Source organism: Bubalus bubalis, chromosome 10 (genome assembly GCF_019923935.1).
Source record: "Bubalus bubalis isolate 160015118507 breed Murrah chromosome 10, NDDB_SH_1, whole genome shotgun sequence".
Classification (NCBI taxonomy): domain Eukaryota; kingdom Metazoa; phylum Chordata; class Mammalia; order Artiodactyla; family Bovidae; genus Bubalus; species Bubalus bubalis.
The window spans coordinates 62,785,223-62,803,061 of NC_059166.1; the positions used below are offsets into that span (position 1 = coordinate 62,785,223).

General features: G+C 40.6%; 1 long non-coding RNA gene across 3 annotated transcripts in view; it reads left to right on the forward strand.

Moving 5' to 3' along the window:
* Positions 1-1,521: 1,521 nt before the first annotated feature.
* LOC102399319 overlaps positions 1,522-17,839 on the forward strand; it is a 29,814-nt gene continuing 13,496 nt past the window's right edge. The window contains exons 1-4 of one of the 3 annotated variants that reach the window (XR_006542424.2): positions 1,524-2,538; positions 4,351-4,598; positions 4,691-4,857; positions 5,297-5,623. This is a non-coding gene — a long non-coding RNA (uncharacterized LOC102399319). Of the gene's footprint in view, positions 2,539-4,350; positions 4,599-4,690; positions 5,624-17,839 lie in introns of those variants that run through there. The other 2 variants (XR_006542425.2, XR_329025.4) reach the window with 2 other exon arrangements.

A 17,839-nucleotide genomic window follows, 5' to 3' on the forward strand; every position in this document is an offset into this window, starting at 1 on the left:
CATGGACAGAGGAGCCTGGCTGGCCATGGTCCATGGGGTTGCAGAGAGTCGGACATGACTAAAGCGGCAAAAAAGCTCTGCAGTTATTAATGCTATTTCCCACTTTATTTTGCCACTAAGCATGCTTACTCCATTTACACTTATTATAAAAAATTGGCTGTATTCCCTGTGCTGTACAATATATACTTGTAGCTTGTTTTATACATAGTAGTTCGTACTTCTTAACTGCATACCCCTATCTCTCTCCTCCCACTTCTCTCTCCCCACTGGTAACCACCAGTTTGTTTTCTATATCTATGAGTCTGTTTCTTTGTTATAGTCACTAGTTTGTTTTATTTTCTTTTATTCCACATACAAGTAATATCATACAGTATTTATCTTTCTCTGACTTATTTCACTAAGTGTAATAGCCTCCAAGTTCATGCATGTTGTTGCAAATGGCAGCATTTCATTCTTTTTTATGGCTGAGTAGTATTCTGTTGTGTGTTCACATCTTCTTGATCCTTTCATCTGTTGATGGACACTAAAGTTGTTTACATATCTTCAGTTCAGTCACTCAGTTGTGTCTGACTCTTTGCGACCCCATAGACTGCAGCATGCCAGGCCTCTCTGTCCATCACCAGCTCCTGGAGTTTACTCACACTCATTGTCCATTGAATTGGTGATGCCATCCAACCATCTCATCCTCTTTTCTTCTCACCTTCAATCTTTCCCAGAATCAGGGTCTTTTCAAATAAGTCAGTTCCTCGCATCAGGTGGCCAAAGTATTGGAGTTTCAGCTTCAGCATCAGTCCTTCCAATGAACACTCAGGACTGATCTCCTTTAGGATGGACTGGTTGGATCTCCTTGCAGTCCAAGGGACTCTCAAGAGTCTTCTCCAGCACCACAGTTCAAAAGCATTAATTCTCCTGTGCTCAGCTTTCTTTATAGTCCAACTCTCACATCCATACATGACTATTAGAAAAACCATAGCCTGGATTAGATGGACCTTTGTTGGCAAAGTAATGTCTCTGCTTTTTAATATGCTATCTAGGTCCATATCTTGGTTATTATAAATAATCCTGCTATGAACATTGGGGTGCATGTAGCTTTCTGAATTAGTACTTTTGTTTCAGATATATATGATCAGAAGTGGAATTTCTGGGTCATAGGTAAGTCTAATTTTAGTTTTTTGAGGAATCTGAATATTGTTTCCCAAAGAGGCTACACCAACATTCCCACCAACAATGTACAATGGTTTTCTTTCTTCTATATCCTTGCCAACATTTGTTATGTGTCCTTTTTGATGACAGTCATTCTAACAAGTCTCAGGTGATATCTCCTTGTGGTTTTGATTTGCACTTCTCTGATGATTAATGATGTTGAACATCTTTCCATGCACCCATTTCTGTCCTTATTTTTTCCCCAGCTTTATTGAGCTATAATTGACTTACAACATTATGTAAGGTTAAGGTGTACAAGGTAGTGATTAGATATATGTATATATTGCAAATAAGGTTAGTTAACACATCTACCACCTCACATAGTTACATTTTGTGTGTGTGATGAGAACTTTTAGAATATACTCTTATCAACTTTCAAATATACAATGCAGTATTGTGAATTATAGTTGCCATGCTGTATAATACATCCCTAGAAGTTACTCATCTTATAACTGAAAGTTTATAAAAACCTTTTTACCATCTTCACCCATTTTCCCCACGTCCACACCCTTCCCTTTAGCAATTGCCAATCTGTTCTCTGTTCCTATGAGTTTGGTAATTTTAGATGTCACATATAATGAGAGGGTGCATATATATATATAGTCGCTTAGTCTTGTCTAACTTTTTGCAACCCCATTGATTGTAGACTGGTGTAGCCCACCGGGTTCCTCTGTCTATGGGAATTCTCCAGGCAAAAATACTAGAGTGGGTTGCCACGCCTTCCTCCTGGAATCCTCCCAACCCAAGGATCAAACCCTGGACTGCAGGCAGATTCCTTACCAGTTGAGCTACTAGGGAAGCCCATAGTGTCTGTTTTCCTCCCTTCTTACTGTTCTGTCTGTCCTTTTGCAAAGTACTAGCTGACTGCCCCACCTACTTCTGTAATTCTGCGCTTCCCTCTTCCTGCCCCTCCCACCACATTCTTAGAGCAGAACCAGCCACTTGGCCCCAGCTAGAAGTGATCAGTTCCGTGGAGCCCAATTCCAGGGCTTGCCGAGGGAGGGTAGATTCTATTCTGCTAGACCTGGGTGGGGCCTTGGAGGTCTTCTGGTCCCTCCTATGTGATATGAGGAAGTGAAACCAGAGACACTGGCCCTGAACTTCTCAATACCACAGAGAGAGTCAGTGCCAGGTCCAGGAATGAACTGTCTGGATTCATTTTGAATAAATTCTCTTTTCCCCATTCTTTCTGTTATACACCAGGGTGGAAAAAGAAGCCAACTTTTCTGGAGACTCAGGACCCATTTGGCAGAGAAGCACATAGAAAAGCCAGAGAATGCAGCCTGGAGAGATGGAAGATGCCAGTCAGGTCTCACTAGTGTCTAGGAATGGAAGGTAAGAAGGCAGAGGGAATGGTTTCTAGTGCTTAGAAAGTTGCCCTGAAATGGTTCTATGTTCTCAAGAGCCTCAGAATGAAGGCTAAGGTATTCCTGTTAAAGATATACTGAGAGGACTCTTTGTCTTGGCAGAATTCTTTTTTTTTTTTCCTTCTATTTTTACCCCTTAAAATGGGAATTTCAAAGGCTCACTTGCAGGAAGGGGAGAGGCCTATGAGAAGGATAGTGAGTCACTGCAGAAAACCAAGGCCTTAGGAGGGGGAGGGAGCTGATGCTCTGAAACAGGGAAGATGAGGCCCTTTTTAGTCACAGCATGCGTTAATCTTTGCAGCTTGGCAAATGGCAGTGAACCTAGGAGGACTTTCTTTCATACTGGAATCAGGAACCTAAGCCTTAGGATATTTTCATTTAAGTAAATATTTTGCTGTAAATTTTTAAAAAGTTAAAAGGATTAAAGACTTGGAATACGTCAAATATGTAGAATCAGGCCCAGGCATTACCTTAAGGGAGGAGTGTGTTTAGTTTTGTTTTTTTTTTTTTCATTTTTAAATCATTGCCTCAGAAATCAGTATGTGGTATATTTTGCTGCATGAAAATTTGAAATGGCAAATGTTTTTAGCTGTTTGAACATGAAGATACTTATCAGAAATACAAAACAGTCCAACCCTCCCTTTCCAGATCCTAATATACAGTCAAAGGCCCACAATTCATCTTTAATCAGATAAAGAGATCCCTGGTGCTTAGTAGTCTGAACTCTTCTCAGGACAATGGTATGTCTTAAATCAAAACCACATCTCAGTTCTGGATATAGGTTTACATTATGAGTGGTGACTTTTAACTTCATTCCAGCTGATTTACGATATAAGCGAGGCATAGAGTTTGGCTCATAGCAGTAATTCATGTTCTGCGATGGAGCTCCAAGTTTCCAGAAATATCATGTCATCTAGGTGGCCAGTCCAGTGAAACTGAGTCACTGTCACGGGACACATGCTTGATAATTCAGCCACACCCCCTGGGCTTCAACTCCAGAGGCTGGCCAGAGAGATGTATGTGTGATTCACACCGTCTAATCCGTGACGCTCTCCTTCAGTTATGACTTCATTTCCCCCAAATAACGCTTCAGTGGTTCAAATCTGTCCCACAGTGGCAGCTGGGCAGTTCGGGGAAAGAAAGATTGTTTCTAAGTCCTCTTGCAATCACATGCCTGAGTGAACAGGACGCCTGTATTTCCATGTTCACATGAGAAATGCTCTCCTCCCTAGAGCCACAGCTCCCTGCCTTCAGATGATTTATACCATTGTAAGAAGGTAGGCTTGTCAGAGTACATCAATGCTAACAAGACCCACATCTGAGGAAGCAGCATAGGAAATCTCTCCAAGCTCTCCAAACCCTGCCGTTTGCGTGAAAACAGACTAGATGTGTGCACTCTTCCAAGTGCCTCATAAAGGGCCACAGAGGAGGGCACGAGCATGAAGAAAACCACTGCCTCAATCACCTCCTCCTCCTCTTCATGCCTGTGAGGAGCCTCAGCCACCAGGCTCACAGCCCTCCTGATGAGGAACTAGCAGAAAGTGGGCCCACTGGCCTCTCCATTAACTTGAATAAAATGTCCCATCCACACATAAGAACTCCTTTGCCCACGTTTAGACCAATATCTCAAATTTCTGACAGGCATGTAGTTAGCCCCTGACTAATTCATATGCACAAACTAATTGGGTAAATGTTGAGATTTGCTAAAAACCTGAGACCTGATACACCCCAGTGGAGGAGAGGGTCAAGAAAGCTAATACTTCTCTCTTGTTCTTAACAGAAGAAGAAGCCAAGCATTCCTGCAAGGTGGATACAGCACAGCACCCAGGATATGGGACAGGGTGGGACAGAAATGACAACTAAGTCCATCTCACAGGCCTAATCCAAAGAGTTTCTAGTGGTCGCCTCTAGCACCTTGCTAAAAAGCATCCTGGGTGGCGTCCAGGCTCACCAGGAAAGAAGTCATGATTGTTAAGCCAAGTCTGCTTTGGACATGGGGTAGAGAGGTTGCAGAGTTTGCCATCCTGGGTAAGTACCTACACAATAGCTAAGAATTCTGTTGATCAGTTCATCTAGCAGGTAAGCTAGATCAAATTTAATTTTGCCTCCAATCTCTACAGGTTTTCTCAGTATCCAATACCGACTGGAAGAAGCTCCTGCCAGCCATGTAAGAAGGAGAATGTCAGGCTCTAATCAGGGAGAGCCTTGGAGAGCTGAGGAGATTCCCCAATTTCTTCCTGCTCATCATTTTCAGTGCCTGACATCCATTTTCACAGAGGAATTAGCAGTAAGTTCTCTAAAAGGGGAGCTGATTGCTGATTTGCTTGTTTTGAGGGATGAGGTAGAAGAGAGGAGTTGGGGAGACTTTGCTTTTCCCAAGAGCTGGTCACAGGAGAAGAAAGTGCTCTTTGTTGGTTGTAGCAGCTCTGGACTGGAAAGAAAAGCAGGTCAAACACCTGGGCCTGTATACTGGGCACTGTGCCATCCTCCTGGGAGGATAGGTGTGGGGGGGGCACAGGCAGGTGACATAGACACTGAACAAGTAGGAGTCGCGTTTAAAATGACACATGTCATCAGTGTAGTGCCTGCCTTCTAGCACTGATGGAGGGAGCTACGGTTTGGCTGCTGTGCAGCAGTGCACTAGGTAGATAAGGTGTGACCAGGGAAGCTGGAAGGAGACTCGAGGAGCTGTGGGGACTGAAGACATGTTTATTCTCTCTGGGCAGCAGCAGCAAGGAGTCTTCAAAGACTACTGATATACTAAGACAGACAAAAGTGGCCCATCGCCAAGTGGGCATGCAGGCCAAGTGCTACCAAGGTCAGCAATATCATTGTTTACAAAACATAAGAGATCAAGCCCTGAGCCTTTGGAGTGGGAGCACTGACTCAAAGGCCCTAGACTACCAGAGAACTAACCCTAGGAAGTATCAAATAGTGAGAACTCACACAAAGTAAACCACCTGAATATAATAATCAGCATCACCCAACTACCAGTAGCACCCTGTGCAGGATGCCTCATCTAAAGAACAAACAAAACAAAAATACAATCCAAATCATCAGCAGACAGGATTACCACCTCACTCAGCCTTGCCCATCTGAAGAAAAACAAACAAACAAAAACTCAGCACAAATCTCACCCTATATGAAGCTTACACAAACCACTGGACCAATCTTAGGAGGGGAGAAACCAAAAGGAAGAAATAATTCAACCTTGAAGCCTGGGAAAAGGAGACCTCAAACACAATAAGTTAAAAAAAAAATAATGAAAAGGCAGAGAAATACTACACCAATGAAGGAACAAACTAGAAACACGAAAAAAGAAATAAGTAAACTATCTGAAAAAGAATTCAGAATAATGATAGTAAAGATGATCAAAAACCTTGAAAACAAAATGGGGAAAATGCAAGAATCAATTAACAAAGACCTAGAAGAATTAAAGAATAACCATACAGAGACAAACAACAATTACTGAAATTAAAAATTCTTTAGAAGGAATCAATAACAGAATATCTGAAGCAGAAGAGCAAATCAGTGAGCTGGAAGATAAAATGGTGGAAATAACTTCTGAAGAGCAGAATAAAGTAAAAATAATGAAAAGAGCTGAAGATAGTCTCAGAGACTTCTGGGACAATATCAAATGCACCAACATTCAAATTATAGGGGTCTCAGAAGAAGAAGAGAAAAAGAAAGGGTATGAGAAAATTTTTGAAAAGACTATAGTTAAAAATTTCCCCAACATGGAAAAGGAAATAGGCAACTCCAAGAGGCACAAAGAGTCCCACATGGAATAAACCTAAAGAGAAACATGCTGCAACACATATTAATCAAGCAAACAAAGACTAAACACAAAGAAAGAATATTAAAAGCAGCAAGGGAGAAGCAACAAGTAACATCAAAGGGAAACCCCATACTCTTAACAGCTGATCTTTCAGCAGAAACTCTGAAGGCCAGAAGGGAATGGCAAGATACATTTAAAGTACTAAAATGGAAAAAAAAATCTACAACCAAGATTATTGTACCCAGCAAGGATCTTTTTCAAAATTGATGGAGAAATAAAAAGCTTTTCAGACAAGCAAAAGTTAAGAGAATTCAGTACCACCAAAGCAGCTTTACAACAAATGTTAAAGGGACTTATATAGTCAAGAAATACAAGAGAAGAAAACAGATCTACAAAATCAACCCCAAACAATTAAGAAAATGGCAATAGGAACATATATATCAAAAATTACTTTAAATGTAAATGGATTAAATGCTCCAAGCAAAAGACACAAGACCCATATATGTGCTGTCTACAAGAAACCCACTTCAGACCTAAAGACACATAGAGACTGAAAGTGAGAGGATGGAAAAATATATTCCATGCAAATGGAAAGCAAAAGAAAGCTGGAGTAGCAATGTTCATATCAGACAAAATAGACCTTAAAATAAGGAAGATTACAAGAGATAAGGAAGGACACTACATCATGATCAAGGGATCAATCCAAGAGGAAGATATAACAATTGTAAATATCTATGCACCCAATGTAGGAGCACCTCAATACATACGACAAACACTAACAGACAAAAGGAGAAATTGACAGTAACACAATAATAGTAGGAGACTTTAACACCCCACTCACACCAATGGACCAATCATCAAAACTGAAAATTAAGAAGGAAACACAAATCTTACATGATACATTAGATGAGATGGATCTCATTGATATCTTCAGGACATTGCATCCAAAAGCAGAAGAATACACCTTCTTCTCAAGTGCACATGGAACATTCTCCAGGATAGATCACATCTTGGGTCACAAGTCAAACCTCAGTAAATGTAAGAAAATTGAAATCATATCAAGCATCTTCTCTGACCACAATGCTATGAGACTAGATGTCAATTACAGGAAAAAAACTATAAGAAACACAAACACATGGGGACTAAACAACAAGTTTCTAAATAACCAACAGGTTACTGAAAAAATCAAAACTGAAATCAAAAACTTTCTAGAAACAAATGACAATGAAAACATGACAACTCAAAACCTATGGGATGTAGCAAAAGCAGTTCTAAGAGGAATGTTTATAGCAATACAGTCCTACCTCAAGAAACAAGAAAAATATCGACTAGATAACCTAACTTTATACCTAAAACAACTGGAAATAGAAGAACAAAAAAACCCCAAAATTAGCAGAAGGAAAGAAATCACAGATCCAAGCAGAAAGAAATGAAAAAGAAATGAAAGAAACAATAGTAAAGATGAATAAAACTAAAAGCTGGTTCTTTGAGAAGATAAACAAAATGGACAAACCTTTAGCCAGATTCATCAAGAAAAAAAGAGAGAAGAATCAAATCAACAAAATTAGAAATGAAAAAGGAGAGGTTACAACAGACAATGCAGAAATACAAAGGATTATAAGAGACTATTATGAACAACTATATGGCAATAAAATAGATAATCTGGAAGAAATGGAAAGATTCCTAGAAAAGTTCAATCTTCTAAGACTGAACCAGGAAGAAATAGAAATTATGCACAACCCAATTACAAGCACTGAAATTGAACCTGTGATCAAAAATCTTCCCCAAAACAAAAGCCCAGGACCAGATAGCTTCACAGGAGAATTTTATTTAAACATATTTAGATAAGAGCTAATGCATATTCTTTTAAAACTCTTTCAAAAAATTGCACAGGAAGGGACACTTCCAAACTCATTCTATGAGGCTACCATCACCCTGATACCAAAACCAGACAAAGACAACACAAAAAAATAAAACTACAGGCCAATATCACTGATGAACATAGATGCAAAAATCCTCAACAAAATTTTAGCAAAAAGAATTCAGCAACATATCAAAAAGCTCATACACCATGATCAAGTTGGGTTTATTTCAGAAATTCAAGGATTCTTCAATATACACAAATCAATCAATGTGATACACCATATTAACAAATTGAAAGATAAAAGACATAAGATAATCTCAATAGATGCAGAAAAAGCCTTTGACAAAATTCAGCACCCATTTATGATTAAAACTTCAAAAAATGGGCAAAGAAGGAACCTACCTCAACATAGTAAAGGCCATATATGATGAGCCTACAGCAAATATTATTCTCAATGGTGAAAACTGAAAGCATTCCCCCTAAGATCAGGAACAAGACAAGGGTGTGTACTTTCACCACTATTATTCAACATAGTTCTGGAAGTCCTAGCTACAGCAATCAGAGAAGAAAAACAAATAAAAGGAATCCAGATCAGAAAAGAAGAAGTAAAGCTCTCACTGTTTTTAGATGACATGATACTGTACATAGAAAACCCTAAAAATAGTATCAGAAAATTACTAGAGCTAATCAGTGAATTTAGCAAAGTTTCAGGATATAAAATCAATACACAGAAATCACTTGCATTTCTATATACTAACAATGGAAAATCAGAAAGAGAAATTAAGAATCTATCCCATTCACTATTGCAAAAAGAATTAAATATCTAGGAATAAACTTACCTAAGGAGACAAAAGAACTGTACACAGAAAATTATAAGACACTGATGAAAGAAATAAAAGATGACATAAACAGATGGAGAGATAATCCATGTTCCTGGGAAGAAAGAATCAATATTGTGAAAATGACTATACTACCAAATGCAATCTACAGATTTAATGTGATCCCTATCAAATTACCAATGGCATTTTTCACAGAACTAGAACAAACAATTTCACAATTCATATGGAAACACAAAAGACCCCAAATAGCCAAAGCAGTCTTGAGAAAGAATGGAGCTGTAATGGAGCTGTAGGAATCAACCTTCCCGACTTCAGATTATACTACAAAGCTTCAGTCATCAAGACAGTGATGGCACAAAAACAGAAATATAGACCAATGGAACAAGATAGAAGCCCAGAAATAAACCCATGCACCTATGGGTACCTTATTTTTTACAAAAGAGGCAAGAATATTAAATGTTGCAAAGACAGCCTATTCAATAAATGGTGCTGGGAAAACTGGACAGTTACATGTAAAAGAATGAAACACTTCCTAACACCATCAGTTCAGCTCAGTTCAGTCTCTCAGTCCTGTCCAACTCTTTGCGACCCCATGAACTGCAGCACTCCAGGCCTCCCTGTCCAACACCAAATCCTGGAGTTTACTCAAACTCATGTCCATTGAGTCGGTGATGCCCTCCAACCATCTCATGCTCTGTCATCCCCTTCTCCTCCTGCCCTCAATCTTTCCCAGCATCAGGGTCTTTTCAAATGAGTCAGCTCTTCACATCAGGTGGCCAAAGTACTGGAGTTCCAGCTTCAACATCAGTCCTTCCAATGAACACCCCGGACTGATCTCCTTTAGGATGAACTGGTTGGATCTCCTTGAAGTCCAAGGGACTCTCAAGAGTCTTCTCCAACACCACAGTTCAAAAGCATCAATTCTTCCGTGCTCAGCTTTCTTTAGAGTCCAACTCTCACATCCATACATGACTACTGGAAAAACCATAGTCTTGACTAGACTGACCTTTGTTGACAAAGTAATGTCTCTGCTTTTTAATATGCAGTCTAGGTTGGTCATACTTTCCTTCCAAGGGGTAAGCATCTTTTAATTTCATGGCTGCAGTCACCATCTGCAGTGATTTTGGAGCCCCCCAAAATAAAGTCTTCCACTGTTTCCCCATCTATTTGCCATGAAGTGATGGGACCGGATGCCATGATCTTAGTTTTCTGAATGTTGAGCTTTAAGCCAACTTTTTCACTCTCCTCTTTCACTTTCATCAAGAGGCTCTTTAGTTCTTCTTCGCTTTCTGCCATAAGGGTGGTGTCAACTGTATATCTGAGGTTATTGATATTTCTCCTGGCAAACTTGATTCCAGCCTGTGCTTCTTCTAGCCTAGCATTTCTCATGATGTACTCAGCATATAAGTTAAATAAACAGGGTGATAATATACAGCCTCGATGTACTCCTTTTCCTATTTGGAACCAGTCTTTGTTCCAGTTCTAGCTGTTGCTTCCTGACCTGCATACAGATTTCTCAAGAGGCAGGTCAAGTGGTCTGGTATTCCCATCTCTTTCAGAATTTTCCACAGTTTGTTGTGATCCACACAGTCAAAGGCTTTGGCATAGTCAATAAAGCAGGAATAGATGTTTTTCTGGAACTCTCTTGCTTTGTTGATGATCCAGCAGATGTTGGCAGTTTGATCTCTGGTTCCTCTGCCTTTTCTAAAACCAGCTTGAACAACTGGAAGTTCATGGTTTATGTATTGCTGAAGCCTGGCTTGGAGAATTGTGAGCATTACTTTACTAGCGTGTGAGATGACTGCAATTGTGCAGTACTTTGAGCATTCTTTGGCATTGCCTTTCTTTGGGATTGTAATGAAAATTGATCTTTTCCAGTCCTGTGGCCACTGCTGAGTTTTCCAAATTTGCTGGCATATTGAGTGCAGCACTTTCACAGCGTCATCTTTCAGGATTTGAAATAGCTCAACTGGAATTCCATCACCTCCACTAGCTTTGTTCATAGTGATGCTTTCTAAGGCCCACTTGACTTCACATTCCAGGATGTCTGGCTCTAGGTGAGTGATCCCACCATCATGATTATCTGGGTCGTAAAGATCTTTTTTGTACAGTTCTTCTGTGTATTCTTGCCACCTCTTCTTAATATCTTCTGCTTCTATAAGGTCCCTACCATTTCTGTCCTTTATCAAGCCCATCTTTGCATGAAATGTTCCTTTGATATCTCTGATTTTCTTAAGGAGATCTCTAGTCTTTCCCATTCTATTGTTTTCCTCTATTTCTTTGCACTGATTGCTGAGGAAGGTTTTCTTATCTCTCCTTGCTATTCTTTGGAACTCTGCATTCAAATGGGTATATCTTTCCTTTTCTCCTTTGCTTTTCGCTTCTCTTCTTTTCACAGCTATTTGTAAGGCCTCCTCAGACAGCCATTTTGCTTTTTTGCATTTCTTTTTCTTGGGGATGGTCTTGATGCCTGTCTCCTGTACAATGTCACGAACCTCCGTCCATAGTTCATCAGGCACTCTGTCTATCAGATCTAGTCCCTTAAATCTATTTCTCACTTCCACTGTATAATCATAAGGAATTTGATTTAGGTCATACCTGAATGGTCTAATGGTTTCCCCCATTTTCTTCAATTTAAGTCTGAATTTTGCAATAAGGAGTTCATGATCTGAGCCACAGTCCACTCCTGGTCTTGTTTTTGCTGACTGTATAGAGCTTCTCCATTTTTGGCTGCAAAGAATATAATCAGTCTGATTTTGGTGTTGACCATCTGGTGATGTCCACAAAGATAACTCAAAGTAGATTAAAGGCCAAAATGTAAGACCAGAAACTATAAAACTCTTAGAGGAAAACACAAGCAGAACACTTGATGACATAAATCAAAGCAAGATCCTCTATGAACCACCTGCTAGAGTAATGCAAATAAAAACAAAAGTAAATAAGTCAGATCTGATTAAACTTAAAAGCTTTTGCACAGCAAAGCAAACTATAAGCAAGGTGAAAATGAAGCAACTGACAAAGGATAAATTTCCAAAATATACAAGCAGCTCACACAACTCAATGCCGAAAAAACAACCCAATGAAAAAGTGGGAAAAAGATCTAAACAGACATTTCTCCAAAGAAGACATACAGATGGCTAACACTATGAAAAGATGTTCAACATCGCTCATTATTAGACAAATGCAAATAAAAACTACAATGAGATATCAACTCACACCAGTCAGAATCAATTCAGTTCAGTTCAGTCACTCAGTCGTGTCCGACTCTTTGCGACTCCATGAATTGCAGCACGCCAAGCCTCCCCGTCCATCACCAACTCCCAGAGTCCACTCAAACTCACATCCATCGAGTCGGTGATGCCATCCAGCCATCTCATCCTCTGTCGTCCCCTTCTCCTCCTGCCCCCAATCCTTCCCAGCATCAGAGTCTTTTCCAATGAATCAACTCTTCACATGAGGTGGCCAAAGTACTGGAATTTCAGCTTTAGCATCATTCCTTCCAAAGAACACCCAGGACTGATCTCCTTCGGAATGGACTGGTTGGATCTCCTTGCAGTCCAAGGGACTCTCAAGAATCTTCTCCAACACCACAGTTCAAAAGCATCAATTTTTCAGCCTCAGCTTACTCAGCCATAAAAAGGAATACATTTGAGTCAGTTCTGATGAGGGGGATGAACCTAGAACCTATTTATACAGAGTGAAGTAAGTCAGAAAGAGAAAGATAAATATCATATTCTAATGCACATATACAGAATCTAGAAAAATGGTACTGAAGAATTTATTTACAGGGCAGCAATGGAGAAACAGACCTAGAGAATAGACTTATGGACATGGGGAGAGGGGAGGAGAGGGTGAGATATATGGAGATAGTAACATGGAAACTTACATTCAGTTCAGTTCAGTTCAGTCGCTCAGTCGTGTCCGATTACCGTATGTAAAATTGATAGCTGAGGGGAATTTGCTCTATGGCTCAGGAAACTCAAACAAGGGCTCTGTATCAACCTAGAGGGGTGGGATAGGGAGGGAGATGGGAGGGAGGTTCAGGAGGGAGGGGATAGGTATATACCTGTGGCTGATTCATGTTGAGGTTTGGCAGAAAACAATGAAATTCTGTAAAGCAACTATCCTTCAATAAAAAAATAAATTAAAAACAAAAAAATGACATGTTTAAAACTACACTGAGTGATTTCTGACTCTTCCTCTTATAAAATGATGATTAAAGGAAAATATATTGATAATTTGACTATATAAGTGGAAATAAAAGGCACTGACCTACAGTTTAGGTAAAGAGGACATCCATGGAAATATAAAAATGTTAGCTTCACAGTCAAAGACTTGGCCTTTCCTTCTGTAGAAATAGAAGCTATTTCTACTTCTAAATTTATAAACCTACAAAACTATAGTAATGGACTACAGCAAGCTGACAGGTTTCTTCTGGTTTAATTTTTATTCGTGAAGGCTGAACTGATCTCTAATTTCTAGGTCACAAAAAGGTTTCTATCCCTAGTAAACTTGCTTCTTTCACTATTTTATACTCATTCCTAAAGCACTGGGGTCAGTACCCAATTAAGTCTTTTAAGGAAAGTCAGTATAAATTCTTTTTCATGGCCCAAATATTCTTTGAAAAATGAAGAAAAGCAAAATATGCTAATTTTTCCTTGGAAAATTAGCTGAGGCTATTTTATGAATTGAAAGTCTTAAAATTAAATCATTTCACTTGAAAGAAGCCAGAGAACGTATTCGTTCTCAGTGCTTCCTGCCTCTTGCCTGGTTGGTGGACATTTCCAGAGAATTGAGTGCCAAAATTCTGCAAGTCTGGTCTTTAAACCTGTTTTCCAAGCCTGCCCTCCAGTTGTTTGTGAAGAAACATGCCTTTCATGGTAAATGGAAACATATCCAGTGTCAAATTCCATGCTCTTAACTCTAAAATTAGAAAGTCTTGATGTGGGAGAAGGGCAGTGAATGTAGGAATGACGGTAGTTACTCAGAAAGAAACGCAAATTAGATGGGACTGTACAGATTTTGTAATATGTGTTTTCTTTCATTTTTCTCATGAAACCAGGGATTTTTATAAGAGGAGCAAAGCAGGGGGTGGGGTGCAGGGTATGAGTCCAAGGAGAGGGTGAGAAGAGAGCCATGGTCTTGGTTTAGAGTTTGTAACAAAACAGGAAGCTCCACCTCTGACCCAGCCCCAATTCCTTTCACCCCATAGATAGCCTCAGTTCCCCTCTGTTTTCTTCATTTTTACTTCTCTTTTTAAAATAATTAAAAAAATGTTTATTGGCGTATAGTTGATTGAAAATGTTGTGTTAGTTTCGGGTGTACAGCAAAGTGATTCAGTTATACATAGGTCCATTCTTTTTCGAATGCTTTTCCCATTTGGGTTATTACAGCATTGAGCAGCATCCTCTGTGCTGTCTGCAGTACATCCTTGTTGGTTATATATTTTAAATATAGCGTGTACATGTCACTCCCAAACTCCCAATCTCTCCCCACCCCTGACCCTTCCTCACTAGTGACCATGAGTTCCATTCTCAAAGACTGAGTCTGTTTCTGTTTTGTAAATAAGTTCAATTGTATAATTTTTTTTAGATGCTATATATAAGTGATATGGTATATTTGTCTTTCTTTGATTTATTTCACTCACTATGATAATCTCCAGGTCCATCCATGTTGCCACAAATGGCATTATTTCATTCTTTTTAATGGCTGTGTAATGTTCCATTGTATATATGTACCACACCTTTTTTTTTTCTTTCTCCATTCATCTGTTGATGGACATTTAGGACATTGTTTCCATGTCTTGGCTATTGTAAATAGTGGTGCTGTGAGCATAGGGGTGCAGGTATCTTTTTGAATATTGATTTTCTCTGGATATATGCCCAGTAGTGGGATTGCTGGATCATATGATAAATATATTTTTAGTTTCAGGGAATCTCCATACTGTTCTCCATAGCGGCTGCACCAATTTATATTCCCACCAACAGTGTAAGAGGGTTCCCCTTTCTGCACACCCTCTCCAGCATTTATTGTTTGTAGGCTTTTTAAATGAGGAACATACTGACTGGTGTGAGGTGATAACTCATTGTGGTTTTGATTTGCATTTCTCTAATAATTAGCGATGTTGAGCATCTTTTATGTGTTTCTTGGCCATTTGTATCTTCATTTTCACTTTTAAAAGCGAAGAGGAAAAGGCATGGGTGATAAAGGGTAAGTAGATAGATTGTGTCTGTGCATGTGTGTGCACACGTTTAACTTTTAGAAAGCTCTGAAAACCTGAAGTTCTATCTCTAGACTTTCCCTGCAAATCAATCTCCTCCTATCTTCTTCTTTCAGTGTATTTGTCCTGACCCTTCTGTGTTTCTGAGCTAAACTATGGTGGTGTGTGTCCTACCTTCTGTGTTTCTGAGTGTCTGGCTGCCAGAGATGCAGAGATGGGATGAGAGGGAAGAAGGGGTATGTGTCCAGGCACATTCTCCTGCTGGGGCAAAGATGTGGTTTTCTTTCTTTTGGCTCTACCAGACGAGGAGGAGGTAAGTAGATGAGCTCCTTGCCCTGGGTCCAGTTAATGTGAGCAGTTTTGCCCTGCCAATCAAAGCAAAGTTCTGCCAGACTCATTCTATGCCTGTTCATTTGTTTTACTTCTACCTTTGTTTAGGTCTTAGGTCATTTTACCTAAATGTTAGCTCTTCCCTTCACATATACCATGGTCATTTAGCCTCTGGACTGCAGGGACTGGGCTTTATTTATCTAAGTCTGTCTTCAGGGCTTGATATAGTGTCTGGTACATCAGGAGAGTTCAACAAACATTTGCCCAGGCCAGTGCTCTTTAGCACACAGTCACTGATGTCCACCAAGTACAAGGCCCATACCCAGGACTGTGAGTGAAGGGGGGGTGGGGGTGGGGTCACAAGTGAGGCGGGCACCTGCACCTTGCAAGATCGCAGTCAGGTGGGGAGGAAAGACACCTGTGGGGGTGAGGGGGGCAGACACTTCCAGGCTCCTGAGCCTCTAAATCTGACCACTGCTTGGCACATAGTAACATGTGCTTTTTGGTTAACTTTGCATGCTTTGAATCCAGGAAATACTCATTTCTGAGTGGTGGTTCAGGTTCCGAGCCTCCATACTTCTTCTTTTAAAAAAAAAAAAAATTATTTATTTGAATTGGAGCCTAACCTCCATACTTGTCAAGTCAGCCTTGACAGCCTAGCAGCCACCGCTTGTGAGGCCCATCTCTCTCCAGTCTTCAAGGGGCCTTGACTTTGTTCTTCCCCAGATTCTGTGCCGCCTCTTCCCCATTTCCTGCAGCCCACCGCTCGAGATGTGGAGGCCTCCTCATGAGCAACCTGGTGCGATTTCCAACAGTGGTTAATGTTTGTAGTAAAATAGCCAGAATGTATCTCAAGTAGAACATGGGCTTCATTCTGGAAAACTCCATCAGTACTGTTGGTCTATGGAGCAGAGGGCTCTGAGGACAAGATTTGCAGCCTGGCCCCCAAGAAAAAGTGTGAGAGGAGTGGGGTGAAGGGGAGAAGGACACATTTATTCTCACTAAATGAAAGGTTGACAAGGCCAGCAGGGTTTCATTGGTTGCTACCTGGGGACAGTGGTGATGGTCAGAGACGGACAGGAGGCTGCGGTCTGGTGTTGAGCCGCGGGAGGAGCAGGGAAATCGTGGAGAGTCTGCTGCTTTGTTTTAAACAATTGAGATGATGTTGCCAAAGGGAGAAAGTTAGAAATCTGAACCTCATGTCTGAAGTTATTGGACAATTGTCCACTTATTTGACATTAAAATGTGTAAATAAACACCCTTAGGTAGCGCGGAAATGCAATACCACAAGGAGGTCCCAGAGGAGGGAACCAGCACTCCCAGGTCTTCTGGATTCCTGTCCAGGGGTAGGTGCACTGGAGGCATCCTTTGTGCCTATGTCTTGACTGTAGATGCGTGGGGTAGGGGGTTCTGCGGAGAAGATGGCAGTGAGCCTCTTTTCCAGCCTGGCTCTGACACCTGGCTTCAGAACAGTGAGACCCTTTGAGAAACTAGACAAAGTGATGGACATATCTTCCTACTCACCACACATATCATGTAGAGCATAGCAATAGATGCAGTTTCAGACGCTTCCCAGGTCCCCTGAGTTTCATAATTTCTTTGCTCCCTTAACCTCCAGAATCAACTCTGAGCCCTTAGCACAGTGCTCAAACCTCCCAAGGCACAGCCCAACCTCCCCCTTAGCCCCAGGTCCCACTCTGCATGTTGGTACCAGGCCCAGAGGAGCTGGAGGTTCCCTAAGGTGCCAGGCACATCCAGGCTCCAGGCCTGTGCTCCCCGGCGATCTTTCCGCCTGCTTCTCTTTCCCTGCTAAATCCCAGTTCATCTCTCAAGGTTCCTTTTGCACTGATGCTGCTTGAATGAAGGCTTCTCCCCTCCTTTCAGATGGAAGTAATTGCTCTCCTGTTAGCATTTGCAAAGTGCTTAGACTTTGTTACATGCATCAGATAATGCTGGCTATTATTGCACTTCTTATAATAACCCAAGAACAGAAGTAGGAATACCACATGATACTGTCTACACTGAAGGATTATAAACTACTTGAGGGCAGTTGTGTATGTCAGTCTACCCAGCATCCTCCTTATTAGGTTTCAGTGTAATGTCCAATTTTGAGGTTTGAGTGGCTTAGAAATGCTGGAAAGAGTATAAAATAATGCAAAGAAGCTCCACTGCCTTGAAATGAACACAGATCTGGGCAGGGATGGGGCTGCAGATGCCCTGGATCCTGCAAAGACAAAA